Consider the following 12,395-nt stretch of genomic DNA (forward strand, 5'->3'; position numbering starts at 1 on the left):
TGCTGCAGCTAAAGGCTCAATGAATATAGCAAAAAGAGAAGGAGAGAGTGGGCAGCCCTGTCTGGTTCCTCTTCCAAGAAAAAACCTGTTTGAAGTCTGTTTATTAGTTCTAACTGATGCATTGGGGTTGTGATATAATATTTTGATCCAATTGATGAATGCTTCTCCAAAACCAAACTTATGGAGGGCAGCAATAAGGAACTTCCAATTAACTCTGTCAAAGGCTTTTTCAGCATCCAGCGATAGTACCGTCATTTCCTGTTTTTTAATGGTGGCAAAGTCTATTATATTAACTAGTCTACGGACATTATCATCCGAGTGTCTGCCTTTGATGAATCCAGTCTGGTCGAAGTGAATTATGTGAGGAGTGATTTTTTCTATTCTCTGTGCTAGTGCTTTGCAGATAATTTTTACATCTGCATTGATTAAAGAAATGGGGCGATAGCTTGAAGGACTAGTGGGATCTTTGTCTGGTTTTAGAAGAAGAATTATGTTGGCTGAGTTCATGTTAGGTGGCATTGATTGGCTCTCATTAATAGATGTGACAGTTTTATAAAATGTTGGTGCCAGTTGTTCCCAGAATTCTTTATAAAACTCAGCAGGAAAGCCATCAGGCCCTGGTGCTTTACCATTGGGCATAAGTAACAGAGCTTCATGAAGTTCAGACGGCAAGAGCGGAGAATCTAAGTTTGTGATTTGATCCTCATTTAGCCTGGGTAGGTTTACATTATTAAGAAATGAGTCAATACTTTGCTCTGACGGATTGATCTGCGGTGTGTACAGGTTTTTATAAAAGTTTTCAAATTCGTTATTAATTTTGACCGGGTCATGGGTGACATTTCCTGTTTGGTCCATAATAGAGGTGATTGATGATTTTTCTCTGTTAATTTTAAGCTGATTAGCCAGAAATTTGCCAGATTTATTAGAGTTTTCAAATCTTTCAAGTCGTAGCCTTTGTATTTGAAATTGTGTTTGTTTATTAATGATGTCATTTAACTGCAGCTTTAAATTTTTCAGATCTCCCAGAATGTGTTCCTGTGCAGAAGCAGCATAAGCAGTCTCCAGGGTTTTGATTTTATTTTCTAATTCTAATAAATCTGCTTTCTCTTTGCGTTTTTTGTGCGTTGAATAAGAAATGATTTTCCCTCTCATGACTGCCTTTGCTGCTTCCCAAAGAACGCACGGTGGGATGTCTGGAGTATTGTTGAAGTCTAAGAAGGTTGCCCACTCTTTTTTAAAGAATTCAAGAAATTCCTGGTCCTTTAACAGAGACGTATTAAACCTCCAGGTTGTACCAGAGGGTGTGGATTTTTCCCTAGAAATGTTTACAGAGACTGGTGCATGATCACTGATAATAATTGGATGGATATTGGAGCTTTGAATATTTTTTAAAAGAGAGTTACTGATTAATAAATAGTCTAAACGGGAGTGTGAATAGTGAACTGGAGAAAAAAAAGGTGAACCCTTTAGTGCTTGGGTGACATGAGCGCCACGCGTCGCAGAGACCCAGATCATTCATGTACTGCTTTAGAATACTTGCAGACCGCCATGTACGCTGGTTTGCTGCTGTGCTGAGTCTGTCAAGTTCAGGGTCCAAAACAAGGTTGAAGTCTCCTCCTATAATGATTGTGGAGTCAGAGTGAACTGAGAGTGAGGTGAAGAATCTGTGAAAGAAGGAAGAGTCGTCAACATTAGGACCATAAATACTCACTATACAATAGTCCTTATTCTGAATGGATATATTAATGATTACAAATCTGCCTTCTGGGTCAGTAACTGTATCCTTATGAGTAAAATTAAGATTTTTATTAATTAAAACAGCAACTCCTCTTTGTTTGGAGTTGTAACTGGCAGAGTATATAATCTGATAAATGGGTCTCCTGCAGTAGAGCTATATCTGCTTTTAGACCATCCAGGTGATTTAACACTTTCAGTCTCTTTGGCTCAGAGCCAAGTCCACGCACATTCCAGCTAACGATGTTAAGACTGTTCATAACTGCTCTGACTGAAAAGGTGTAAAGCTAAGTAGTGCTTGTGTGCCAGTCCGTGTGCGCGTGCCCGCATTTGAGAAGCGCTGTGCGCGTGAACGTTTTCTGGTTATGTGAGCTGTGTGTCGCGTGCGTCCTATGAGAGCCTGTGTGAGGTGATTGCAGTATGTCAGCGTGTGTGTGCGGGATCGCATGTGCACGCCCCTGTGTGCGCTTGTGTGAGCGCGCGCCCGTTCCGTGCATAAATAAATACTTACCGAGGATGAGTTGCTTCCAGGTGATTTACGTATAATGAGGGGGGAGAGGGGGGGGGGAGAGTAAAGGAAAGAAAAAAAGAGATAGAAGGGAAAACGAAAACAACAACAAAACAACAATAGAAACATCAGTGGGACTGAGGTGACGAAGAAGAAAAAAAAGACTGTTTTCCTGCGATCGAGGTGTGGATTATTGATGATCCGATAGTGATTGTTTTTACTATGTATGTGATCATGTCAGCCCGATTAACAAACGGATACGTTGCTGCTTTGCGGACTTATGGCTGGGACTTTCTCCTTCAAATCAAAGAGCAAATGGAGTCTGTCTTTGAAACATGGGAAAGCTACAAACAAACATTTCCTCCACCATTTATTTGTGCGGCTGGCCTGTCAGATGTACTATATCTGCCTCGACCTCCAAGGAAAAGGAGAAAGCAGAGGAAAAGAGGTCTTAGGGCTGGACTCCAGGTAAAGTGCAGACGACCCTTACACTTGGAATTCACCGGCCCGGATCTGCGTTATGGGAAAGATGCCTGCGTCCGATTCCTCTTCAGGAGGCCTGCAGTGGCACAACCTTGCCGCTGACATCGCCTGCTTGGATTACCTCGGCTACAATCCTGGAGCCCCAACAATCCTGGCATTCTCAGCACCGGATTACTGTACCGTCCCGCACGTCCGTGTTTTCACCGGTATACACTCAGCTTCCACCGCAGCGGACATCCGACTGGAAGTCACGTGACCGCTGGACTTGTCTGCTACCAATCCCGGTGCACCCTGCTGCCGCTCCGATAGTGACGTCACCACCTACAATACAACTTGGCTTGCTGAACACTCGCTCTATTGCCAACAAATCCTTCTCATTGATTGATCTCTTTTAAAGACAAAACCTTGATTTTATGTTTCTGACTGAGACTTGGCAAAAAGAGGAAGAGAACATTCATTTAAACGAACTCTGTTTGGAGGGCTGTTCAGTCATCGGGAAGCCCCGCCCTCTCGCCGTGGTGGGGGTGTGGCAGTTGTGTATAAGGACTTCTGAACCTGTTTCCTCATGCATACTCAAAGGCGCATCATCACCGCCAACACTGATGGACGTTTTTCAGCGCTGTTTGACCCCCACTTATTTAAGGAATGTTCTGATGTTAACAATCTGATTGATCGTTTTAGTGATCACTGTGTCACAATCCTAGATCAGGTGGCTCCTGTCAAATCCAATTTATCAAAGAAAAAAGTGTGTCCCTGGATAAATGAAGCCATCCACTGAGCGTCTTTTAAAATCCACCAATCTCATGGTCCACAGGCTGCATCTTAGGGATCTCGTGTCCTCATACAACGAGATGGTGAAAGATGCCAGATCCAACTACTTTCGCCAGCTAATATCCTCAAATAAGAAGAGCCCAAAAGTTTTGTTTGACACTATAAATTCTATTGTTAGTCCTGCAGCCCTTGTACCCCCTGTGTTCTGCAAAGCCGACTGCAATGAATTTCTTAAGTTCTTTGCAAATAAGACTAAGAAGATCAAAGAGCAGCTCCCACCTCCTTGTCGTGATGATGGTGTTGTGGTGGAGCCTGTTTTCCACAAATGGTCTACTTTTAGGCCTGTCACTCTGGAGGACATATCTGCTCTGTTGACCAAGTTGAAACCTTCTACTTGTCCATCTGATGTCATTCCTTCCAAACTCTTCTTAAAGGTGTTTGAGACCGTCGGCCAAAGTGTCACTGAAATGATCAACCTTTCACTTTCCACTGGTGTTTTTCCAAACGCATTCAAACATGCCATAGTGGAGCCTCCGCTGAAAAAGTCAAAAATCTAGACCCATCAGTCTTCCAGAATTATAGACCCATCTCAAAGCTTCCATTTATCTCAAAGATTCTGGAAAAGCTGGTAGCTGAACAATTGTCAGAGTTCTTGGATAAAAGGAGCATCCATGACACTTTTCAGTCAGTTGATCAGGAACTGTTTCTTCCAGTTGAGGAACGTTTCTAAGCTACGGAAGATGGTGTCATATGAAGATCTAGAACTTCTTATTCTTGCCTTTGTTTCTACACGGCTAGACTACTGTAACAGTCTGTTTTCCTGTCTGAATAAGAAGGAGCTGTCCCAGAACTCTGCTGTGAGGATCTTGACCCGCACCAAGAGAAGAGTTCACATCTCCCCGATCCTCAAAGCTCTTCATTGGCTCCCGGTTGCTTACCGCTACCAATACAAAATTCTAGTTTTGACTTTTAGGGCCCTTCATTCCCAAGCTCCTCCATATGTTTGTGATCTGATCGCCGCTTACAGACCATCTCGTGCACTGAGGTCTGCGGATCAGAACCTGTTGATGGTCCCACGCACACGGTTCCTAGAGGAGACAGATCCTTCCAGGCTGTTGCTCCCAAACTCTGGAATGAACTTCCATTGTCCCTACGTTCCCTGGACTCTGTGAATTCTTTTAAAAGTCAACTAAAAACTTTTTATTTTTGCAAAGCATTTTAACTGAAACTACTTTTATTGGGCTTGAGATGATTGTTTGACATGGTTTATATTTTATGTTTTTATGTTTTTATATGTGTATGTATACATATTTTAACCTGTGAAGCACCTTGTGACTTTTGTCTGCGAAAGGTGCTATACAAATAAAAATTACTTACTTACTTACTTACTTACACTGAGTCACAAGGAACCTTTGTCACAAAGAAAGCAACCTTTGAGAATGACCAATTTTGAGAGTTTCTTTTTTTTTTTTTTTTTTACAATTTTTCTAATCCAAACCCGACCCAAACTTCCGAAACCCAAACAACCCCCCCTCTTTTAAAATACAACCTTTTTCAATATTTCAGAGCAATTTCTCTCTACATTTTCTATTTTTATCACAATTTTTTCTTCACTATTATGACCCCCAAATATTAAATTAAAAACCTCCCCTCAATCAAGTCCAACACCACACTTAATAGGGAACATTCAAAACATGATTTGCAGTTCCCTGCATAACTGAAGTGGTTGATTCCATTGCACTCATGTAAATAAAATTTAAAAATGGGAAATAAAAATTCATTTAAAAATATGAATGATGAATGCTTAATGTGTATTTAAATTCAACATTAATTTAGTAGTACAATTCTCTTCCATCTCTTCCATCCCTAAACCTGGGTTTCCGAGGCTGCCAGCTGAAGCTTTTTCAAGTAGCCCTTGATTTGATAGAAATTGGCATACAAGGTTCTATTCAAATTCTTAAATTGAATTTAAGGTTTTGCTCAGTTAAGGGTGGGGAGCAGAAGAACAGGTCCAGTGTGGCACAAACAACACTTCACATTGACCTCAGTGTAGTGCATAAGTATGCTGTGGTTGACCGAAAATCAGGTGTGCAGCATCTGGAGATGGTTCCTGCTGGTTCTGAGTCCTGACAGTTATCATTTAGGTTTGCAATAGTAAATATTGCAGAATTGAAAAACAGAATAGATTTCTGTGTGAAAAATCCACACAGCACATACCTACTCCTCCAAACTCCTCCAATTGAAACACACAAATGAGCCATGCATAGTGTGTAGAAGACTGCTGGGATCTAAGGTGGTAGCAGTAGGTCGGGTCAGGACACATGATGTTCAGGTGAGGGAGAATTAAAATGACAGAGTCCAGGGATTGACTTTTTCACCTTCCTTCGAAGGGATTGGATTTATTTGTAGTTGCGTGTGGTTTCTATGAACAGAAACACAATATGAACTGATGAGAATAACTGACATCATCAGAAAGAAAATACAGGATGTATATAACTCTTATTTAACCCAAAATAGCTTCAGAATGATCACATGAACAGAAATTGCCAGTTAAGGAACTAATATTGGGTATAAAGTCATTTATAACAGCATCACATACTGTATTTATATATATCTGCAGCAACAAAACAAACTGTCTCAGCTGAGGTGTTAGCATTAGCTCCGCCACGCAAGCTAGCAGCTATTTATGCATATTTGTGGTTAAACAGACACTAAAACTTGAGGTAAATAATCAAAATACACTCATAATGAACTGAAACATAACTTGAGTGCTTAATAACTGTACACTTACATGTTAATCACGCACACACAACCCAAATGCTCAGCTCATGTCTCATCTGTGCAGCAGCTGCAGGCATGGCCAGTGGTGGTGAGTTCAGGAGCAGGTGGGAAATCTTAACACCAACCATTTTCCTTTTGTACACATAGCCACTACTGGAATCTTTTCAATCTGTGCTGGAATTCTTCAGTTGTTTTCAGTCATCTCTTGAGATTTAAAGAAATTTGTAAATACAGAGTTATTTCAGAAAGACCATGTAAGACATTGTAGGGAATCGAACCCCATCCCAGTAACTGGGAGTACCATTACCAATGTCTTTTACTTTTTTGTAAGTGATGTATGGGAATGATGTCCATAAGATTGAGGAGTGTTTGGGGGAGTTTCTGACCTTTCTTCCAAAAGGTCATTGGTGGTCACACACTGATGTTGGTGGAGAAGGCCTGGTGTTCTATGGGGTTCAGGTCAGGTCATCACACCAGACTCTGTCCTCCAAGGTCATGGACCTTGTTGGAAGAGGAAGGAATCCAGTCCAAACGCAGTCAGACCAGCGTCCCTCACTGTCGCTGCCGTCACTCACAGCCGCCCCCCCCTCCAGTCTGCTGGCTTTAATGCTCACATCTGCAGATATGGAGCCCCGCCTTCTCCGTTTCAGAGACCCACCTGCCCCGATCCACGTGCTACAAAGTCAAATTCAAATGAAGTTTATTTCTATAGCACCTTTCATGGAAAACACAGATCAAGGTGCTGTACATAGAAACAAACAAGAATGCAGAAAATAACCCTTCCCACGCAATTAAATAATTAAATAAGCCCTGCACCATAAAATACATAAAAACAAACACAAGTAAAAGAGAAATGACTAAATAAAAAAGCTAAAGAAGAGAGAACCCAACGCCATCAAGCCCTCCTTCCAGACAAACATCAGCCTCACCCACCACACACTCTCCAGACACACCCCATTCCCATGAAGAAGAACCACTGTGAATGATTCTACTTCAGCAGTGGGGTTCTGAGGTTAAATATGGTCCAAAAAGGCACAATCACCTTTACTTTCAAGTTCCTCCTCTTCCTCTTCACTCTGAGCATGAAGTGTGGATTCGTTCAAAGTTTAAAGGAGCTTCTCATTGGCTCCTTCTTCATCCGGCTGTACAGTTGAATGTTTTGGGCTGGGCAGACCTAGTAAAGTGTTGCTCCTCTAAGTTGCAGCTCAGAGGCCATGTGCTCTGTGTTAGGGAACCAGACACACACAGCACACGTTATTAGAAAATGTTCTCCTAAGCACTGGACTGTCCTGACACTCATCTGACCCACAACACAACTTTTTCTAAACAGTGTAAACAGAGACACTTAGGTGGGATATGTATGATGCAAAATAATGAGTACAGGCAGCTTAATTTCTGCAACATTTCTCAGAATCAAAAACACGTCTCAAACAAACATATTATGAGGGAGATGGAATAGCCACAGAGTTCTCAGCTTTTGAGAGCAAACTACGGCCCACTGGCTGGATCCGGCCTGCCTCCATGTCTGGTCCGGCCCAGTGGTGCTAACCCATGTTTGTTTTTTTTTGTTTTTTTTGGCTACACGATCAAGAGGGGACATTTTCTTCCCTCCTTCTGCAATCTGAGCTCCAACCTGAAAGCCTCTAAAATCTGTCAAACAGAACAGAAGACAGTCTTCACTTTCTACGTTCTTTTAGAGCGATTATGCTGCCTTTTTTAAACAGTGCACCCTGTTCTGTGTCCTGATTGGCTGGAGACCCCGTCAATCAATCTCCTCAGTCCGTGCCGTGTCTCCTGTACAGAAACACGGAGCTCTGTGATCGATGATCAAATCTTTGTTTTCATTCTAAGATCTTGGACTTAATTTCTATGAAGGTTGGAGAGTTTAAACAAGAGAAGAGGGTGAAAATGTCTGTGAGAGACTGTCATAAACGTCTGTTTTTAGAACATAACTCCTGCAATAGATGAAGAAAAGGTTAAAAGGTAACACAGAAATATGATTAGCTGCAGCAGAAGACATAGAAATGTGTTTTCTCATTATTGCTGGATGAGAAACAGACGCACAGAACACATCACACCTGCTCAAACTGTGAGATGCTTGATAAGTTAGTGCGGAATTATGACGGGAGAGGATCCATTCTTCTTTCTCTTTCGGCTCGCCACAGCGAAGCATCCTTACTTCCGAGGACGAGTCGCATAGTTAACTTGGCAATGTTTTACGCCGGATGTTCTTCCTGACGCAACCCTCTCAAACAATCCGGGCTTGGAACCTAACACAGGAGTAGAGAATCCCTTTTCTACAGGGAGCAGCCCGGATTCGAACCATGGTTTCACGGATGGAAACCAGCACAAGCTAAACTGGCTACGGGAGAGGATCCATTATTTATTTATTTATTTATTTTATTTTCCCTGAGAGACCTCCACATGAGGTCTGCTGCAGGACACATTGATCGACACTTCGAACGTACCTTGCAGCCCCGGGTTCCTCCCAGGGCTACGCCTGTCTGAGGGTCGTTTTGCAATCAATCGGTGATCCCCGCTTCCTCTCCACCGCGGGGGGGGGAGCGTTGCGTTCCCCACGGCTTGGGCTGTCGCAGGCGCCGCCCAGGGGCGGGGGGGCCCCTCGGGTCCCTCCACCTCGGCCAAGGCCTTCGTCCCCCCAAGTGCAGACATCGGGACGCCCGGTGTGACGAGCGGACGCCTCTGCCTCCCGCCCTCGCCCCGCGGGCTCCTCGCCTCTCCCTTTTCCCTCCCTCTCCGACGCCCCTCGCCAAGGGGGGCGCCTGGGAGGAGCGCTGACGCGCGCCCCCCAACGTCCAGACCCTGCGCGGTCCGGGCGCGGCTGCCGGTGGACCGGCCCGCGCGTCACAGGGCCCCATGGCGGCGGGGGACGACGTTTGCATGTCCAGCGGGGGAACGGGGCGAGGGGAAATGTGGCGTACGGAAGACCGCTTGCCCGGTGTCGCGCGGGGACCTGAGTCCTTCTGGTAGAGGCTCAGCCCGTAGATGGTGTGAGGCCGGGGGCCGACTATTCCCCCCGCTTTTCCCCCGCAGCGGTGCGTTGCGACCGGCTCCGGCTCGGCCATGAAGGGCTTGGGGGCGAAGGTGGCACGCGGCCCTGGCTGCCGCATGCTTTACAGCGCCCCTCCGGTCAGACCTCCCCGCACCGGGGCCGTGGAACCAAGGAACAGGGCTTCTCTGCCCCCAGCGCAACTGTTGACTGGGGCGTACTGTTCCCAGTGCGCCTCGACCGCGTCGCGCCGCCCCGGGCGGGGATCGGCCCATGTACAACGGGCGCAAGGGGTCAGCGGCGATGTCGGCTACCCACCCGTGTCTTGAAACACGGACCAAGGAGTCTTACGCGCGAGTCAGATGATGCCGAACGAAACCCCGTGGCGCAATGAAAGTGAGGGCCGGTGCGCGCCGGCTGAGGTGGGATCCCGGGCCGATCTCGGTCCTGGACGCACCACCGGCCCGTCTCGCCCGCCCCGTTGGGGAGGTGGAGCAGTTGCGTTAGGACCCGAAAGATGGTGAACCATGCCTGGGCAGGGCGAAGCCAGAGGAAACTCTGGTGGAGGTCCGCACCGGTCCTGACGTGCAAATCGGTCGTCCGACCTGGGTATAGGGGTGACAGACTAATCGAACCATTTAGTAGCTGGTTCCCTCCGAAGTTTCCCTCAGGATAGCTGGCGCTCGAAGTCTCGCAGTTTTATCTGGTAAAGCGAATGATTAGAGGCCTTGGGGCCGAAACGATCTCAACCTATTCTCAAACTTTAAATGGGTAAGAAGCCCGGCTCGCTAGCTTGGAGCCGGGCGTGGAATGCGAGCCGCCTAGTGGGCCACTTTTGGCAAGCAGAACTGGCGCTGCGGGATGAACCGAAAGCCGGGTTAAGGCGCCCAATGCCGACGCTCATCAGACCCCAGAAAAGGTGTTGGTTGATATAGACAGCAGGACGGTGGCCATGGAAGTCGGAACCCGCTAAGGAGTGTGTAACAACTCACCTGCCGTATCAACTAGCCCTGAAAATGGATGGCGCTGGAGCGTCGGGCCCAAACCCGGCCGTCGCCGGCAACGGGAGCCGCGAGGGCTAGGCTGCGACGAGTAGGAGGGCCGCCGCGGTGCGCACAGAAGCCTGGGGCGCGAGCCCGGGTGGAGCCGCTGCGGGTGCAGATCTTGGTGGTAGTAGCAAATATTCAAACGAGAACTTTGAAGGCCGAAGTGGAGAAGGGTTCCATGTGAACATGGGTCAGTCTGTCCTAAGGGATGGGCGAACGCCGTTCGGAAATGCGGGGCGATGGCCTCTGTCACCCCCGGCCGATCGAAAGGGAGTCGGGTTCAGATCCCCGAACCTGGAGTGGCGGAGACAGGCGCCGCAAGGCGTCCAGTGCGGTAACGCAAGTGAACACGGAGAAGCCGGCGGGAGCCCCGGGGAGAGTTCTCTTTTCTTTGTGAAGGGCAGGGCACCCTGGAATGGGTTCGCCCGAGAGAGGGGCCCGTGACCTGGAAAGCATCGCGGGTCTCGCTGGCCCTTGAAAATCCGAAGGAGAGGGTGTAAATCTCGCGCCAGGCCGTACCCATATCCGCAGCAGGTTTCCAAGGTGAACAGCCTCTGGCATGTTAGATTAAGGGAGATAAGGGAAGTCGGCAAATCAGATCCGTAACTTCGGGATAAGGATTGGCTCTAGGCAAGGCAAGGCAAGGCAAGTTTATTTGTATAGCAAAATTCGTACACAAAGTAATTCAAGGTGCTTCACAAAACAGAAAAATGCATTAAAATCACAATACATCATAGAAATAATCAACGTAAAATTTACTTTAAAAGAAAAGAAAAAAATAGAAAATTGATTTAAAAATAAAGGAAGGAAAGGAAAGAAAAGTGCAGATAGGACCTTTCAGTCATATACACGGCTAAACAGAAATGTTTTAAGTCTAGATTTGAACATGAACACAGAAGAGGCCTGTCTCACGACTTCAGGGAGGCTGTTCCAGATTTTAGCTGCAGAATATTGAAACGCTGATTCCCCTTGTTTAGTTCTGACTCTGGGAATCAACAGGAGGCCGGCCCCTGAGGTCCTCAGAGTACGAGATGGTTCATATGGCACTAACATGTCAGAAATGTACTTTGGTGCTCGGCCATGGAGAGACTTGTACACAAGCAGAGCTGCTTTGAAGTCTATTCTTTGAGGTACAGGGAGCCAGTGCAGAGACCTGAGAACAGGACTAATGTGATCATACTTCCTGGTTCTGGTCAGGACTCGAGCAGCAGCATTCTGGATGTACTGAAGCTGTTTTACAGCTCGTTTGGAGAGGCCGGTTAGCAGGCCGTTACAGTAGTCTAACCTACTGGAGACAAATGCATGAATAAGTATCTCCAGGTCTGGTTTTGACACTATGTTTTTTATTTTGGCAATGTTTTTCAGATGGTAAAATGCCGCTGATGTTACTGACTTGATATGGCTGTTAAAGTTCAGGTCAGAGTCCATGATTACCCCTAGATTTCTGACTTGATTTGAGGGTTTAAGAGACAGAGAATGAAGGTAGCTACTGACTCTTTGTCTTTGTTTCTGTGGGCCAAAAATAATAACTTCGGTCTTGTTTGAGTTTAGCTGGAGAAAGTTGTTCTGCATCCACGCACTGATCTGTTGGAGGCAGTGGCTGAGTGAATCCACTGGCCCATATTCACCTGTTGTCAGTGACACATAGATCTGAGTATCATCTGCATAGTTGTGATAAGATATGTTATTACTGCGTATTAACTGCCCTATTGGCAGCATGTAGAGGTTGAACAGAAGGGGTCCCAGGATCGATCCCTGGGGCACACCACAATTCAAGCCCATGTAGTCTGAGACACAACTCCCAATTTCAACAAAATATTTCCTGTCTTCCAGATAAGACTTGAGCCAACTTAGGGCAGATCCAGAGATGCCAACCCAGTCTTGGAGTCTGTGCAAAAGGATCCCATGATCAACAGTATCAAAGGCAGCGCTCAGGTCTAGCAGGATTAAGACAGAGACTTTTCCATCATCAGTGTTCAGGCGGATGTCATTGGTTACCTTGATAAGAGCAGTTTCTGTGCTATGATGGGGTCTAAAACCTGACTGGAAAACATCAAACGAA

The 12,395-nt window shown here is 46.1% G+C and overlaps 1 pseudogene; it reads left to right on the top strand.

The window, feature by feature from the left end:
- Positions 1-9,623: 9,623 nt before the first annotated feature.
- LOC144992066 (28S ribosomal RNA) lies at positions 9,624-10,893 on the top strand (annotated as a pseudogene).
- Positions 10,894-12,395: the final 1,502 nt, after the last annotated feature.

Source organism: Oryzias latipes, chromosome 4 (genome assembly GCF_053564925.1).
Source record: "Oryzias latipes strain Hd-rR chromosome 4, Olatipes_Hd-rR_3.1".
NCBI classification, from domain to species: domain Eukaryota; kingdom Metazoa; phylum Chordata; class Actinopteri; order Beloniformes; family Adrianichthyidae; genus Oryzias; species Oryzias latipes.